Source organism: Emydura macquarii, unplaced genomic scaffold, assembly GCF_026122565.2.
Source record: "Emydura macquarii macquarii isolate MOO-44397 ecotype Brisbane River unplaced genomic scaffold, CSIRO-AGI_Emac_v2 contig_1790, whole genome shotgun sequence".
Taxonomy (NCBI): domain Eukaryota; kingdom Metazoa; phylum Chordata; order Testudines; family Chelidae; genus Emydura; species Emydura macquarii.
The window spans coordinates 30,884,751-30,902,500 of NW_027131927.1; the positions used below are offsets into that span (position 1 = coordinate 30,884,751).

At 44.0% G+C, this 17,750-nt stretch overlaps 1 long non-coding RNA gene across 1 annotated transcript; it reads right to left on the reverse strand.

Moving 5' to 3' along the window:
• Window positions 1-5,731: 5,731 nt before the first annotated feature.
• LOC137159223 (uncharacterized) lies at window positions 5,732-15,620 on the reverse strand. Its single transcript, XR_010921599.1, has 3 exons — window positions 15,504-15,620; window positions 14,153-14,266; window positions 5,732-5,982 (listed from the first exon to the last, which is right to left on the reverse strand). It is a non-coding gene; the product is annotated as an uncharacterized lncRNA (long non-coding RNA).
• Window positions 15,621-17,750: the final 2,130 nt, after the last annotated feature.

The window sequence follows — 17,750 nt, forward strand, 5'->3', positions numbered from 1 at the left end:
TCTGCCCTCTGCCTTCCCTCACCTACAGGACTGGAAGGATTTTCAAGAAAATCACATGGACTTGCCTTTTCTTCAGCACTCTTCCAAGATCCCTGAAGTGTCCTATAATCTGTGCACTTTCACATGATGCCATGTCATTTGTTTTAAAGCACGTCAACACCACCAGACAACTCCATAATCCCAGGCCATCTTGCAGTAGCATCTCATATCTTCATTCCAAATAGAAAGTACACCAAATAGAAAGGACCTGCTGTCCTTGTGCCTTCTGCTGAACTATCCATCTGGTCTTCTTAAAGGCTGAAAGCTGATGTCAACAAAGTCCAAACTGGAAATTAAACCCACATTTTAAAAGATAGCGGTAATGAATCCCTGGAATGAATTACCTAGGGATGTGGTATATTCTCCATTACTTGGAGTCTTTAAATCAAGATGAGATGTCTTTCTAACAGATTACAAGGCGATGAATTTGACACAGAAAATGAATGGGTGAAATCTGACCTGTGTTAAGCAGGTGTTCAGACTAGATGATCAGAATGGTCCTTTGTGGTCTTGAAACCTATTAATGTATAAAATGGTATCCCCATCTATCCTAAATTGCTGCTACACCATCTAGGGTTGCCTTCCTAGCAAAGAGGAAGTGATTTCAACAGATTACATTCAAAAGGACCTTTTGCTTCCCTAAACAATGTATTTAAAAATGTTGTGAATGTTGATGACGGGGCTCAGCAATGTGCACAAGTGGGGCAAGCAGGGGCACGAGGCCCTCCCCCAATCGACAGGGGCACAGAACTCTTCCAGGGCGGGGAGAGTGAGCTCCTCATATCCTGGGCATGACTGGGCTGTGGGAGATGCTAGCTCTTACAGCCCCGGTCAGTGGTGCGGAGAGCCAGCTCTTCTTGCTGCCAGGGGAGAGCAAGTTCCACCAGCCCTGGGAGGAGAGGGGGGGAAGCCAGGTCCTCTGGCCATGGGGCGCACAAAAGCAGCCAAATTTTTATTCCAATGCACGCCCCTGACTGGGTTTGGTGTGGTTGCAGTACCTTGAACATTCTCATCCCACTCAGATATTTGACTGTGCCGAATATAATCTCCACTTTCCTTCAGACTTTGCCATAACATTGTTATTAAAGGCTTTGCTCATGAAGTTGAGTTGAGAGTGCTATTAATGAGGAAAGATTGTTGTAATGTTGCCACTAAGGGCAATGGTCGCATAACTGCCTATTTCTTCTCCGCTGTAAGGAGTGGTGGTCAAAGTTGTTCCTAGGGGTAGATGATAATACAGCCATCAACTTTTACTGAAAAATTGCTCCTCTGTATGTCAACAGAAACCTTTTTTCCCTGCTGATTTTGTGTGGGTATATCAGGAGAAGGCAGGGTCCTAGCTTTCACAGAGTCTAGTCTATTCATTGAAAGTCAAATTCATTTTTATGCATACAAAATAACATCTTTTCCTCTCCAGCTTTGACCAGGTATGGGAACCCATAAAATATTCTTGGTCTGTAGCCTAGGGTCTCCTGTCTGTCTGTGTCCTCCCTTCAGATTCTGGCATCTTCTCCATATCTTTGTAGGGCTCCATTGTCCCTAGTCAACTTCCCCCACCATGTTAAGTGTGGAACTTAAATGAATTCTCATTTAAATAAAAGATTCACCTGCTACAGGTCATCAACAACTTCTTCATTGCTCTGGTTTTCTAGAGAGAGTTAAAATGGCTGGTACCTCCTAATTTTCTTTAAGATAAACTGTTAACATGGACTATTCATTCGAGGCAATGCCATATCAAATACTATACATAGACCAAGAAGATGGAACATAACTTACTGAGCAGAGTCTTTGTCACAGCCAATTACTGCGTCTCCCAAATTGGCTTCAAGACATATTCAAAGCTTCAATGGCTTCCTCAAACCTTCATCCTGATTACATGCACCCAGTCAAGAAGCAGGAACATCATGTGATTTATATGACTACAAGTGGTCAGGACCCTAGTCCAAAAGGCAATACTTCTAGTAACACAGTGCTCCCCTAATGCTAGATGGCAGTTTAGTTTACTATTGATTCAGAGGAAAAAGTCCCACCTGAATCACTAATTCCACTTTCTACAACATCTGTACATCACCAGAGTTCTGTCACCTGGCCTGACCCTGATGAGTTTAGGATATCTGAGAAGCTCTCACCTTAAAGTAGTATTGCTGCAGACTATAAAGCTCCTATTAACAACAAACTAACATGTTCTCATCCCAGGATCTCTGTTTTATTCTCTGAGATCTGGAACTTTTAGCTTCATGTCAACTTCCATACATTTTTGGAGAGACACTGGCATTTTTCCGGGGAAGAAGAAATGCATGTCTGTCTGACTAATGAATTCAAGATGAAAGTTGGTGGAGTAGAGCTTTGCATACTTCAGCATCATGAGCTGGGATGTTTCTCTAACCTCAACAAATGTCTTGAGACAGTTAGAGAGAGCTAGGGTATAGTCTGGCAGGGGGGGAAGGGAGAGGGAGAGGGGAAATCAAATTGCAGTGTCCTTAAACCTAATCAGAAAATTGTTTTATTTATTTGTTCTTGGATCCAAGGTATATAGTGTTGTTTCTTACCCTTGAATGTATATATATATATACACACACACCCCCTATCTGATTTCTGACGAAGTGGGGTGCAGCCCACAAAAGCTTATGCCTGCAGAAATTTGTTAGTCTTTAAAGTGCTACAGGACTCTCGTTTTTGCTGTATACAGACTAACACAGCTACCCCTCTGGAACTCAGTCTTGTATTATCTTGTGTGTCTTTCTCTGGAGCCATTGCTCAAATCGTTCATTTTAATGTCTGGATAAATCTTTCCACTAATCCATTTGTGGGAGTATGGTACGGAGATGTGAAATTTCAATACCATTTCTTTTGACAAACAATTGAAATTCTTCAGGTGTTAATTGAGCTCCATCATCATCAACATCACTTACAATCTGAGCAATTCCCATCTATGAAAACAATAGTCTTAATACTTCCATTATCTGCACTGAATTAGTTGAATTCATACAGAATACGTCAGGCCACTTAGAATAGGCATATACTACAATCAAAAACATATGTCCCTAAATGGCTCAGCATAGTTTGGGGATTCACAGCCATGGAATAGTTGAACCCTCCTAAGGTTGCAACAGAGTCTGTTAAGGCATGTGTTGTTTGACAACCTGGAGACTGTTTTGCCATATCGTTTGTGTATCAATCCCTGGCTACCACTCACAACTCCTAGCCAGGACTTTGATGTTTATAATTCCCAAACAGCCTTCATGTAATTCTTGGTGTACATGTGACTTGAGCTTCATAGTAATCACCAGTCTTGTGTCACCCCTTAGTCAACCTTGATATACAAATAAGTTCTCTTCAAGCACAGAAAGCTGGAAACAGTTGTTTATGTGCATTAGTTTATCTGTTCATTGTAATGTCATACATTTTAGCTAGTACTAAATAATTTTTAGTTTCACATGGGCAGGGTTGCCAACGCTCCAGGATTGTCCTGGAATCTCCAGGAATCAAACATTAATCTTTAATTAAAGATTATGTCATGTGATGAAACCTCCAGGAATACATCCAACCAAAATTGTCACCACTAGTTGTACCATGACTTTTGTCACTGGCAAGGCTTCAGTTTTCCATAAAGAACATACTGTTGTCTCTGGTTTCCCTGCCATATTCTTATTTGCCACTGGAAGTGACAGGTGTGAATTCAAATCTTAATGGTGAATGCCTAGATTATCACCAGCCTCTGTAACCATGCTGCAGCTATTACCAGCATTCCTTTCTTCCAGGTAAAAATTGGTGGTTGATGTTCTGTAACCACAGTAAATTATTTCCCATACAGATATTCGTGAAACTATTTAGCTCTCTTTTTAGCTCCTCTGTCAATGTAAGCATAGTTGCGTTCTGCAGAGGTAAGAGATCTAGAATCAGAGGCCAAAGTTCTTTCAGGATGGTCTTCTATCACATGTAAAAATACTTCTCTTATTCCATCTGGGGAAGTGTCATAAGCTATCTTTACAGGAAAAGATGCATTGTAGTGTGTAAAGACCCTTTCTGATGCTGTAAGCTTTTTGGCCACCTCAAAAGCTTTGGTGAACTACCATAGAATCGTAGAAGATTAGGGTTGGAAGGGACCTCAGGAAGGTCATCTAGTCAACACCATTTCAGTCCATTGCATTCATTTAGCAATTCATAGAATTTTTTTTTAAATGCCAGAAGGGGCTATTAGATCATCTAACTTGACCTCCCCCTATATACCCCAGGTCATAGAATTTCACCCAAGTTACTCCTGTATTGAGCACAGTACATTATGCTTCACTAAAGCACACCTTCCATAAAAGCATCAAGCCTTGACCTGAAGACACTGAGACAGAAGTCACCACTTCCCTTGGTAATTTGTTCCAATGGTTAATCGCCCTCACTGGTTTTTAAAAAAATGGTGTCTTATTTCTCATTGGAATTTGTCTGGCTTCAACTTCCTCCTACTGATTCTTGTTTTGCCTTTCTCCATTAGATAAAGGGGCCCTTTAATGCATGGTATTTTCTCCCCAGGAAGGTACTTGTATGCCATAATGAAGTCACTTCTTGATATTTTTTTTGATAAGCTAAACAGATGGAGCTTTTTAAGCCTCTCCCTGTAAGACGCTCTTTCCAGCTGTCAAATGACTTTTCTCTGCATCCTCACCAATTTTTCCAAGTCCTTTTAAAAATGTGGACGCCAGAACTGGGCACTGTATTCCAGTAGCCAACAGTACAGGCGGAGCTTTGAAAAGTAGCCACCACTCCCTCTTCAAGCACAAATTGTGTGTGTTATGTTTTAAAATTCTGATACCATCCCGACAAAATAAGCTGCCTTGTCCAAAAGCTCAGCTAAGTTATGTTCAGAGACAGACTTCATTTATTTTTTTTAAAAACCTAGAGGCACGTTCAGCTTTGCCTGTTCCCCTTAATCTCTCCTGGCCATTCTCTACATATGCGGTTTACAATTGTTACCTTTGCTAACACCACCCAGGAGAGTGAGGATTTCCTTTGTATGTGTATGTGTAACACTGAGGTCTTCTGCAACTTTACATCTTTAAGAAGTCTGATTATCCTGCTGCGAAATAACAGCAGACTCTGCATCCAGCTCCATTTCAAGTCTCACTCCTTCCATTTATAAAGAAATCCAAACAACTTAGAAGACAATAAACAAAGTGTTGGGTGATTGCAGAGATGTGATAACATTCTCAGTGGGTTCCATGTTGCCATGTGCTAGGTGATGAAACTGAAATCCTCTGTTGTTGCCCCCATGGGGTGGGGCTTGTGCTTTTTGCACTGAACTGCATATTTTATGGAAGCGCCCCAATTTGTTGCATTTTCTGCTGGTTGCACCCACAAACACTTACATTGTGAGATTTTCCCACAATGAAAGCACAGTTTTGGGTGTTGTCAATGGGCTTTCTTCTTGACCTCTCAGTTTGTTTGTTGCACAGATTCCATGGTGCTGTTGTAGCTCCCTGGCTTTAGAGTTGTCCCCAAAGATACAGGAATTTCTAATGCACATTTTAGAGTTCAATCAACCTCAGTTAGTAACTTTTTTTATTGGTTCATTTTGCATACCACACAATAACCAGTCCATGAATGCATCATTTAGACACTCTTCAAACTGGCAGTGCTCTGCATATTTCTATAATTCAGCCACATATTCAGAAATTGTTTCATTGTCTTTTTTATTCCATTTACAACAGTGGAAATGCACTGGAATCACCAGTGGTTTTCAAGTTACATGATTTTTGTAGAATTTCCATGATCTCAGCAAACATTTTGTCTGCTGGCTTAACAAGACATAGGCTGGATTTCCACCCAGACGTGGTTGTGGAGGACGGGGAAAAGGTGCCTGCTATCATCCAGCAATGTTCTGTCAATTAAGAAACAATGTTGAAAGAGGGACCACGTTGTCATTCTTAATTGGAAGGATGGGGAGCTTCAAGGCTGGGGAGATAGAGCAGTTTAAAGTGGTAAGGAAAGGGATATCTTTAAGTTTGTATTAAGAAAGCTGCAGGAAATCATATTTATATTTTATGTCTAGCAAGTTTAAAATTATATGCTGCTTGCCCACAAGCAATCAGTATAAGAGGGACATACCCACATCAGCAGCTAAATATTGCCCCTTTGATTTTGTTTTAAATTTCCAGTGTCCAGTCCTACAACAGATTGTTACATCCTTATCCTTGTGATGCCCCAATATACACTGTACAGCAAGTACCAGGTATATATAGAGGTGGAGCAGGAGGTACCTGCTAGCAAAAGTAGACTTCGTAACTGCAACAACTAGCAGGACTTGTATAACCACTACAGAATCTTGCTACAGACTGGGGCTGCCTTAGGAGGACAAGGTAAATAATGCATGTTTTTGCAAAACTCCTATTAGGGCATGAAATAATATTAAAAACATTGCAGAATCATGCAATACTGTTAAGCCTTTACTTGTCCTTCTAGGATGGTCCATTACGTACTGGCGATTGTAACATTGCTAGCAGAGAGGTCTCTGGCACCCCACATAAGCAGGAGCCAGTGGGACTAGTCATCAGGTAGGACTAATAATCAGGCTCTCACCGATGGAGTCAGAAAGGTAAGCTTCAGGTCAGTAATGGGCTGAATGTCATTCTCTCTCTGGATCTCTGGGGCCCTTCAGTACACTCTTGTGCAGTTTCTGGTTTTAAAAACACTTAGCAATAAGCATGGGCCAAAGCTGCAAAATTTGGATCCTGATCTAGATTTTGAACAACACAGAGGTGAGATTGCTTGGATCCAGCATTCAGATTATGGACCATTTCTAATTGCAAAGTTATGGTATTTTCTATGCTTGTTTTATTAATAAGCAGGCCGCCCTTCAAATAACTGGTGGATGAACAACACTTTAGGAATTCTTATTCTTGCCTATAAGGGGATTTGCCAGGCCCAAGGTTGAGTTCCTGCTGTAATTTTGTATGCATGGCACTACACTATGCAGGCCAAGGCACAAGGAGCTGCCAATTCTCAAGTGTGGTGCTGGCACAATTGCTTCTGAGTTGTTGTTCTCTCCGGGACTTTCAGCTTTTCTGGTTCCATTTGCATCACTGCTATGCTGTGGACATGGGGCCTTTCATTTTAACTTCCTGCATCTCTTCTACTGCACAAACTTAGTCTGTTTTAGTTCCATTTTCCCCAAGGGCAGCAGCAGCAATAAACACTGATTATATGGTGGTGTCATTCATGCCAATTTTTGGAATTCTAATAGAATGCTCTCCTCAAAGCTGCTCAGTGAGTCACCTTCTTTTGCACTTTGCTTACAGAAGGTTTAAATCAAACCAATTTAACAACACCATTGAGATGGGTACATGCCTTACTGAGTTACCAAGTGCTACACTTGGCATTTCCTTCCTCTCCTCTGATATATCCCCCTACCTGGGCCTCCCTTATTACGTCAAGTCTGAATTTATGCAGTGATCTTTCAAGAGCTTATGAATTAGATCTTTAGGCACATGAGTGAGTCACGCTCACATAAATAAATAACTACTCACACTCCCAAGTACGTGCAGGTTTGAGGCCTTACTTAGACTGTAATTCCTTTGGGGCAGGGACTGTCTTTACTTGTTTCTGGCAAGTGCCTAGCACACTAGGGAACAAAAAAAATATAAAGAATATTTTAAATTTAAAAAATTAATAATATTCTTTTCTTGTCCCCTCAAACTAGATGTTAAAAAACTATTATAATGTATACATAAAGCATAAGAGTATATGCATATCCATGAGATGTAAAAAATGGGACCAGAAATGAAAAGAACAGAAATTAAAGAGACACAGCACCCATGTACTTCAAGAAACAAACCTAGTCTTCGTGCACTCTTTTTGTCTGCCAACCAGACAGAATGTTTTTCTTGTGGAATACAATAAATTACTTGGTGTGGTGCACAAGTCTGCAATAATCAGGCACTTTGAAGTTTTTCACCTTTGAAATATTAGCTCTTTTGGCTGATAAGTTTTTGTTTTATTAACAGCTGGTTCATTAGCCTACTTAAATTTGCCAATTTGGCAAAGCCACTTAACAGGGAAAGCTAATTATGTTCAAGAGGGACCTCTCTGTTCAAAATAATGACCGTGTGTGTCAGCTTCTCACGGATACCTGTTTGTGTCTCTGCTACAAAACCAAGCTAACTGGCGGCATTGTTTATTTCTTTGAACTTTGCTGTGTTTTATCACTTAGATTTTAAGCTCTTTGGGCCAGGGACTGTTTTTTAGTTCACTGTTTGTATAGCGCCAGGCTCAGTGGAGTCCTAATCCATGACTGGGGCTCTGAGGTCCAACTTATAATACAAATAGTAAATAATAATCATGAAAAATTGAGGGGCGAGTTGCCAGTTTTGCAACTCATGTGCATAAGCCTATAAAATAAGAGATTTTAATAAGGCCAAATTGGTGTTTGTATGTGTGATGAATATGAAGAAAGCAAAAATAGTGTTAAAGCACAGGAAGTGAACAAATTCTGATTTGGTGGATTGTGCGTTTGTATTTTTTTCCCCCCAAAGCCATAGGCATGGTTTGATTTCTACATTTGGGAGTGAGTTGGGGGGGGAGGGCAGCTCCAGTCAGGGTCTGCACATGGGGGCTGGGCAAATTCTGCACCTGCCTGAGGCTTGCAGTTTGGGGGGGGGGGGGGAAGGGGGGGGAGTCAACAGCGCTCCTGCTTCCACCCCAGACTATGCCCTTGCCCAGAATGTACATAATGTTGTACAAAGATTAGCATTGGTATTTCTAGTGTGAAGAGTCTGTGAAGTTAATTGGGATTTCACAAAACGGTGTACAATTTACTAACAAGCAGGCTGAAAAGATGAGCCATTTTTTAAAAATGTCTTTCTATAAGAAGGGATGAGAGACAGCTTAGAGCATGTTCATTGTTCTGTACTAAGTAGTGTCACACTAAGCCAGGAACAGAAAGTAAAGGAGGACAGAATGCAGAGTGGAGGTCCAGCCATCTTGTGGCAGATTGCACTGAAATGCAGGACAACTGAGCTGTGTTCAGCATTCATGAGCTAAGAGAGGCTGAGCATGTGATGGAAGTGAGGAAACGAGCATTTCACATGGCTCTTCCCCACCCTCTGCACTTGCAAGCACTCGGAGTGGTATGGAGGGGCTGCAGTGGGAGTTTCTGCTAGCTGGAGTTCTCAGAGCCACTGATTAAACAGAGAGAAGGAGGAGAGGGGAAATGGAAAACCATTCTGCTGAAATCAGAGAGGCTGTCAGCAGTAGTCACAGCATCAAAAGCAACAGTAACTTTTACTAGGATATGACATAATTATGACTCAGGAGACCAGACTCAGGTGACCAACCTTCTGGAACTTTACAATCACTAGACATTTAAGTATGTGCCTAGCATCTTAGGCCTGCTCTACACTGACGATGGCAGTCGGCGGGAGATAGGCAAGCTACATAGAGTACATCGTGTATCTCCCGTTGGCATATGAACTTTTACTTATCGCAGCGCCTTCACTGCACTGCGCTGACGGGAAATGCCCGCCGGTCGACGCAGCCCTACGCTTTTTGTGGGGGTGGATTCATGGCGACCGGAGGGCACTTCCAAGATCGATTGAGTGGGTCTCCACAGCCCGCTCAGTCGATCCCGTGGCATCAATCCAGCAGCGCTGACAGTGCCGCTGGCAATATAGACATATCCTTAGATGGGTAGTAGTTCAACCAAAGCTAGTGCGAGCTGGAATGTACACCTCCAGCTCAAAGTGTGGACGTACAGACTCTCAGACTTAGGATACCTGCTACACTGCCTCTTTATATAACTGCATTCTGGGAAAATCTGGGCAGTTATCCCATAGTTCTTAGCACAAAATAGCATGCTCAGAGTACATGCACAAAAGCAATGGAACAATATATTCTTAGGCTTTCCTCCACACAGTCAAAAGCCAAAGAGGAGTACAAGATAAAATTGGCTGCAACTGGAATCCTGTCAAGACTTCAGCAACAACAACGAATTGTGGTAAAGCAGTTATAGAAGGAAAACAACATAGCCAGCCTGTGCCTCTGGCCAGGGTTAAATATTCAGATAATACACTGAGTGAGAGCCACGTTGTGTGCGGACATATGCGAGCTGTATAGCCAACCATGCCAGTAACTGATTACAAATTCATTTAACATGTGGAATATTGGCAGGCCCTTAAAAGAACAGCTAAATGGTAAAGTTTTTGAAAGCCCCTAAGTCCCATTTTAAAAAATGGCTTTGACACCTCCGAGACTGTCTCATTGAGAAATAAATAGGATATAGGTTCCTAAGGGCCAGATTTTCAAGTATATTTAGGTGCCCAAAACTACAGGTAGGCACAAAGTAGAATTTTTAAAAGATGAGAGACCCAACTGCCGTTGATTGACATTGGACTTCAGCAACAATTAACATAAAGCCAGTTATCTAGGTACCTCACTAGTGATGTGCCTCACTTTAGGCATTCAAGTTTTAAAATATTATCCCTTGTGCCGCGTGGCCAGAAATTGATTTCCATATATTTTTGTTTACTTAAGATATAATGGGCATATTAAACTCTTTGTTGCAGTCCACTCTAGCTGAATGCAGACTCTGTTCTGTTCTATATAGGTTTTTATACCACGCCTATTGCTGTAGTAGCTGAGCACCTTGCAGTAGTGCATTCAGCAATGTGACTACCCCTCTGTCATTTGTTGTTTGTTCTCTCATCCTCTCCCCAGAGTGAGAAGCATGTGCAATGTCTTGTTTTGTCTTGTTTTGGCAGTGTGTGGGGGTAGGTGGCTTTAAAAATATATATATATATATATACACACACACACACACACACACACTTGTTGCTATGTATTTGTATTAGAGAATTCAAGGTCAAAGAAATGTGCCTTGCACTTGGATTGGAAAATGGTGAGGCCTGATGTGTTCTTTTGTAGTGACATGCCTCAAAATGTTGCACAATGGGTAACATTTGAGGTGCATTTTGTCCTCAGCCTAGTTATATTTGGCAGCATTCAGCAGGCTGTACTGAGCAAGTAACTGTCCAGGGCCAAATTCTGCTCTTGGCTATACTGGTGTAAATATGGAATAACTACTAAAGTGGATGTGATTACTCTGGATTTACACTGGTGTAACTGGGAGCAGGGTCTGGCTCCAAGTTGGTAAGACAATGCGTAAAGTGTGGCACATGAACAAACTTCCTGTCCTTAAACCTGACAATTAAGTGATACACATTTGCCCCATTATCAGAAGCCATCAGCCCAGGAGAGAGCACAAAGGCTAACCCGTCCAGCAAGCTGTGGGATTTCTAGAGACGATTCAGTCAAAGCAGTGCTTGCTGATGGCCATAGCTGAGTTTTTTATCCATGAGCAATCTCTCGCTTGAAGTGACATCAGCTAACATACCCAGTGGGTGGTTTAAATACAGTTCTGGCTGCCAGTCTGTAGAGCAGTGATCACGTCATCTTTTTACCTCAAACACTCATGGCCCCTTGGACACCTCTGCTTCCGAGTTTAAATGGTGTAGCTAGGTAGAATTTGTTCACCTTTTTTGCTATATTTGAATAGCACATACCATGAATGGCGCCCCCAGGCTCTGAAAATGGAAACGGCTGCAAGTTCATTACAAAGGTTTTGTGCAAACTTATATTTCGCTTAGGCCATTCCCCCCTCTCCCCCCAGGAGCAGGGAATTGTTCCTGATGGGCAATATGTTAATATTCCATCTGGTCCTTACCTTACCCTCCCCTGACAACAGGGTACATGGATTGCCCTGTGCTCCTGATGTTGTTCCTCAGTGCAGTGACAGCCTTACTCCAGCTGGTGCCGCCCTCTCTTTCCAGTGATGGAGTAAGCCAGACAATGCACAGTAACTTGCTGCACTTAGGTAGCAGCCTTCACACGAGCAGTAATGTATTATCGGCAAGAACATGCCAGTCCGGTCACCTGGCTGTCTTTTCATCTGAATTCAGAGATTAGGTACAGCATAATAGTACTAGCTCTCAGAGAATCCCTTCTGTTCACATCTCACCCTCAGCGCTCCAATCCAAAACTGGAACCTGCATCTCTCAAACATTGCAGTGATGGCTCAGGGCACAGTTAGCTCAAAGACTGTGTAATAATCAAAGAGTGATTTTGAGCAGAAGGACCGGACCTTGGCTCTCCCAGATGTCTGACTCTGTAGGTAGAGGTTAGAGCATTCTCCATTTCTCTGGCCCAATGACTGTAAGAATTTGAAATTGTTCCCCTACATATAAATAATTATTCTTGGGCCAGACAGAGAGAAAGAGAATTAAATTATTGTTCCAAACTGGAACAACTTCAGCAGCAGAAATCGAGGGAGACCCCTCATCTCCCCCGTCAGATTATCCCATAGCTCAGTGGCTACCATACTCTCCCTGTTCAAATCCCATCTTCTCATCAAGCAAAGCAGAGAACTGAATTGAACCCCCATCTCGCACATCCCAGGTGAGTGCTCTAACTACTGGGCTAAAAGTAAAGGTGAGCACCTCCTCTGCTTTTGTATGGAGCTAGGAGCCTGCCTAAGCCATTCTCATGAGAAGCAGTTTAGACACCTAAGCCTCCTGACTCCAGGAGAGGCATTCCCATTTGTGAATTGCTAGCACAGCTAGGATTCTCCCTGCAGCCCAGAATAAGGCACTTATCTCCGTGAGAGGGGCTGGGTCTAGGACACACCCTTCTCAACTGCATCTCCATCTCCCAGTGACTACCTTAGGCAGCTCCCTGACTGTCATGATGGCTCTGGTAAATCATATTCTAAGGCACCTCTCTTCCCCCATTTATTGTAGAGGCATCTAGGCACCTGACTCAGTCTTTGTGAATTGCAGTGTGTTCGTCTGATTCTCCAGCTGCCTAAAAGTTAGGTGTTGTGATGTTCACCATCTTTGTGAATCTGGGCCTTAGTGCCTGATCCAATGGGATCTTTGTCCTTATTACAGAAATAGGGCAGAAGACTTCCTACCTTTTACTCTTTCCCCATTCCACCTTAATCAAACAGTCCCAAGCATCTCCTTTATACTGTAACAAAAGCTCTGCTTTTTTATTTCTGAAAGTGACTGCTACTTAAAGCTGGATTAGTGATGAGACATACCCACACATCCTTACTCAGAGGCATACAGACTGCAGATAGACAGTGGGTTAAAAATTAGTGGTTGGGGATACTGCCCGCTGCAAGGTCACTTGATGCACAAGCATTTCCTCTGGCTACTTATGCTCAAGCCTAGGGCTATGATTTTGGTTCTGGCAGTTTTTAAGTTGTCAGTGGGTGGCCATGGTGAAAGGGCAAAAAAAAATCCCAGGAACAGTTTTAAAAACATCACAAGTCAAGTGGCTTTTTTTTAAAAAAAAAACTCAACATAATCTTTCCCCCTTCCTCTCTCTTTTGGTGCAAATTAGAACCGTGCTGCAAGAAGAGTTTGGAAATAAGAAAGTTACTGTACCAGAGCCCCCTTTGTAACCCTAGCCTGACTCTCCACATGCAAATGAAAAAGGATGCTTTTGTTCCTGCTGAGTAGATAGAGTGGGGGGTGGGGGTGAGGGGAACAAAGAAGACAAACCCCATTAAGTATTTTTGAGAAATTAAAGTTCTTGCTGAGAGCTGTCCCATCCTTCCTACACTTGATTAGCCACCAATATATGGCAGCCTGGAGTTTAAACTTTACAGCACTTAAAGCTCTCAGTGAAATCTCACCAACCCACTCACCCACCCACACACCCACCCAGCCACTCACTCATAAAAAAAAAAATCTCAGCACGTCAAAAGTAATAGATTCCCAAAACTACCACAGCTACATGAAAATCATGGACTCCAGGACTTCCGTGACTGTGGGGACAAAGGTCCAGCCTAATGTATCATGCCTACTCTAACAAAACATTAGCAACACGTGCTCTGACAACAACTCTCATTTCTTCACAGTGTGGTACCACCCAAAGCTCTATTTTTTCTGTCCACTGTGGAATGGCAATCTGCCATGTAGAAAGAGCAAAGTACGTTCACTTCCTTGGGCATGTCACAGTTCAAGGATCCCACTTGCCACTCCACCCCACCCCCACAACCCTGTAGTTTATGGAAAAAACACAGACTGAAAACGACTCAGATGCACTAAGTGCCAAGGTATGGTCTGACCTGTTCTCAAGTGAAACTGACGATTTGGTTGCTCTTGTGGAAATAATACAAGAGGAGGCAAGACAGGTGATAAGACTCTCCGGTAGAGACTTCCATGCAAAGATCAGAGCCAGACTGAAATACAAGCAAAGCAAGTAAAGAGTTGGGCTGCCTACATCCTATGTAGCCTCTACAACTCACAGGCCAGCCCTTTCTTACTTTTCAGCAAAAGGAGCAGAGTGGGGGGGAAACAATTTACAGCTGGATTTGTGCCTTGACCCCCTGGCCTGCCTCAGCCAGGTTTTGTCATCTGGGTCATTGGTGGTGCCACTTCAATTATAGCTATTGGTTTGCTAATTTCACATCATCATACCTGTGTATTATAACTCCTCCCCTCCCCCGGTTTAAAGGTATATGGGACCTTTAAAACAGCACCTACATGTCAAAGAGGATGCCCTATGCAAACAGGAGTGACCCCCTGCAGCTCCTGACTACCGTCCTCCCAGGTCACAGCAGCAAATATAGCAGCGTGCTCTTCCACAAACAGGTGTCTCTGCAAAGACTCTCACCAGGGTCCCCCACCCTGAGGAGTCAGCACTCTTGCCCAGCCCTGCATTAGGGATCTAGCCTCAACCCATGTGCTGGGTCTCAGTGTGGGGCTCTGATCCCCCCATCCTGAGAGAACCCCTCAGTGTCAGCCCAAAGTGCTCCTTAAGTTGAAGGGTGACTGCACTAGTCTGGGCGGGGGGGGGGGGGGGGGGGGGAAGGTCCCCAACATGAGGCTGGGAGTAGGTCCAGGCCATGCAATCCATGGATGGAACAATGCGGGGATAATACAAAGGCACTGGAGTCTGGAGATGGGGACCAGGACCTAGAGGAAGACCAGGACACAGGGGACAGATGGAATGGGGTTCAGGATGCCATAGGGGACAAATGGGGTGGGGGGAGGATTAGGAAAACAAGGGGCAGATCACAGGGCAGATGGGGTGTGAGGATAGGACAGGAGAGCTGCTGATAGGGCAGGATGATAGAAGATGGGATAAATACCATGGGGCAGGACCCTGGGGGTTAGGATGACTGGGGAAGGGGCAAACCTAAGTGGGTCAAATGAGGTGGGAGATATATGGTGGGGCAGGATGCCAGGAGACAGATGGACTAGGATGTGGTGGGAAAAAATGGAGGAGAGGAAGCTTAGGGCATAGAGCTTAGGACATAGGGGAAAATAGGGGACAGGACCCTGAGGGGGATGGGTAAGGAGCAGATGTGGTAGGAGAAGGACTCAGGGGGTGGAGAGGGACAGGAGTACAGGAAACTGGGATGCGGGTAGGACATGGAAGGCAGAGGTTAGATGGGGGCAGAGGGTGCCACTTACCTAGGTACTGCACACTTTGGGGGTCCCTTTGTTCTAAGGCTCGTCCAGGGAGAGGCCAGGCTGTGAGCCCCCCATGGGCTGCCCCACTGAGCCAGGACCTCAGCAACATGGTCTGTGTCTAAGCCTCTGCACATAGTGCATGCAGGGTGCATACAGCTGACGCACATTAACAGCTCGTTAGTGCGCTTTGATGTAGAATCATAGAATCATAGAATATTAGAGTTGGAAGGGACCTCAGGAGGTCATCTAGTCCAACCCCCTGCTCAAAGCAGGACTAACCTCTGCTATATCATCCCAACCAGGGCTTTGTCAAGCCGCAGCTTAAAAACCTCTAAGGATGGAGATTCCACCACCTCCCTAGGTAACCCATTCCAGTGCTTCACCACCCTCCTAGTAAAAAACTTTTTCCTAATGTCCAACCTAGACCTCCCTCCCTGCAACTTGAGACCGTTGCTCCTTGTTCTGTCATCTGCCACCACCGAGAACAGCCTAGCCCCATCCTCCCTAGAACCCCCTTTCAGGTAGTTAAAGGCCGCTATCAAATCCCCCCTCACTCTTCTCTTTTGCAGACTAAACAAACCCAGTTCCCTCAGCCTCTCCTCATAAGTCCTGTGCTCCAGCCCCCTAATCATTTTTGTTGCCCTCCGCTGGACTCTCTCCAACTTGTCCACATCCTTTTTGTATTGGGGGGCCCAAAACTGGACACAATATTCTAAATGCGGCCTCACCAATGCCGAATAGAGGGGAATAATCACTTCCCGTGACCTGCTAGCAATGCCCCTCCTAATGCAGCCCAATATGCCATTGGCCTTCTTGCCAACCAGGGCACACTGCTGACTCATATCCAGCTTTTTATCCACCGTTACCCCCAGGTCCTTTTCTGCAGAGCTGCTACCCAGCTCGTCGGTCCCCAGTCTATAGCTGTGCATGGGATTCTTCCTTCCTAAGTGGAGGACTCTGCACTTATCTTTGTTGAACCTCATTAGATTTCTTTTGGCCCAATCCTCCAGTTTGTTTAGGTCACTCTGTATCCTATCCCTACCCTCTAGGGTATCTACCACTCCCCCCAGCTTAGTGTCGTCCGCAAACTTGCTGAGGGTGCAATCTACCCCATCCTCCAGATCATTAATAAAGATGTTGAACAAAACCGGCCCCAGGACCGACCCCTGGGGAACTCCGCTTGTGACCGGTTGCCAGCTAGACATGGAGCCATTGATCACTACTCGTTGAGCCCTATGCTCTAGCCAGTTCTCTATCCATTTTATAGTCCATTCATCCAACCCATACTTCTTTAACTTGCTGATAAGAATACTGTGAGAAACCGTATCAAAAGCTTTGCTAAAGTCAAGGTATATCACATCCACCTGTTTCCAATGTAATCCTGTTTCCAAGAGGATTAGATCAAAGTGCATGTAGGAACTGTTAATGAGCATCTGGGTGCACATGGACAGTTAGCCTGCACCGCAGCAGGCTAGTGAGGGGGTAGATCACACCCCACTGGCCTCAAACCTCTGGAGGAGGAAGGCAACCACAGATGGCCTGATTTGCCTTTCCTTTTCTTTCTAGCAGTTTGGGACTCTTGAACTTGTAAGGCTAACTCAAAACGTTTGCAGGGCATCCAGCAATTTTCCATTTCACTTCCTGTTCTGAGCTCTCCCCTGCTCAGATCCAGCTTCCCTCTAAAAGCCACACTGCCAACTCTTGCTGCAGGTTAGTTCCCTAATGTTTCTTCCTTCGCCTCCCTCACAGAGGTATGGCCTGATCCAAAGTTTCTGTAGCCACAGCCTGCCTCATACTCTGAGTGCCGGACAGTTCTCTTCTTCTTTTTCTCAGCCCTTTTACCACAGGTTTTCACAAGACATTTAATAATTGCAGGTAAGACCTTGTCCACACAGGGTTAAATAGTGATAAAAATGCCTGAGCCCCTCTGAGCCTTGTCTACATTACAGCTTCCAAAAAGTCTTAGCACTAGCTGGGAACCCTGGCTCCCAACAATCCTTAGACTAAAAAGGTTAAATTAATCCTGCAAGGTTTAATCACAATTCTTGAATTGGGGCTGAACATGATTTGATCCCCTTAACATTGGCAGTTAAGCGGTCCAGCTGCACCCATTGCTGTTGGGTATGGTAAGCAATATATACATTTCCTAGTGCAGGAAAGGCTAATGTCAGCAGCCCTTTGAAAGGTAGATCTAGAAGATGGGGCTGGATTTTTGTGTTTGTTTGTTGCAAAGGCAAATGACAGATT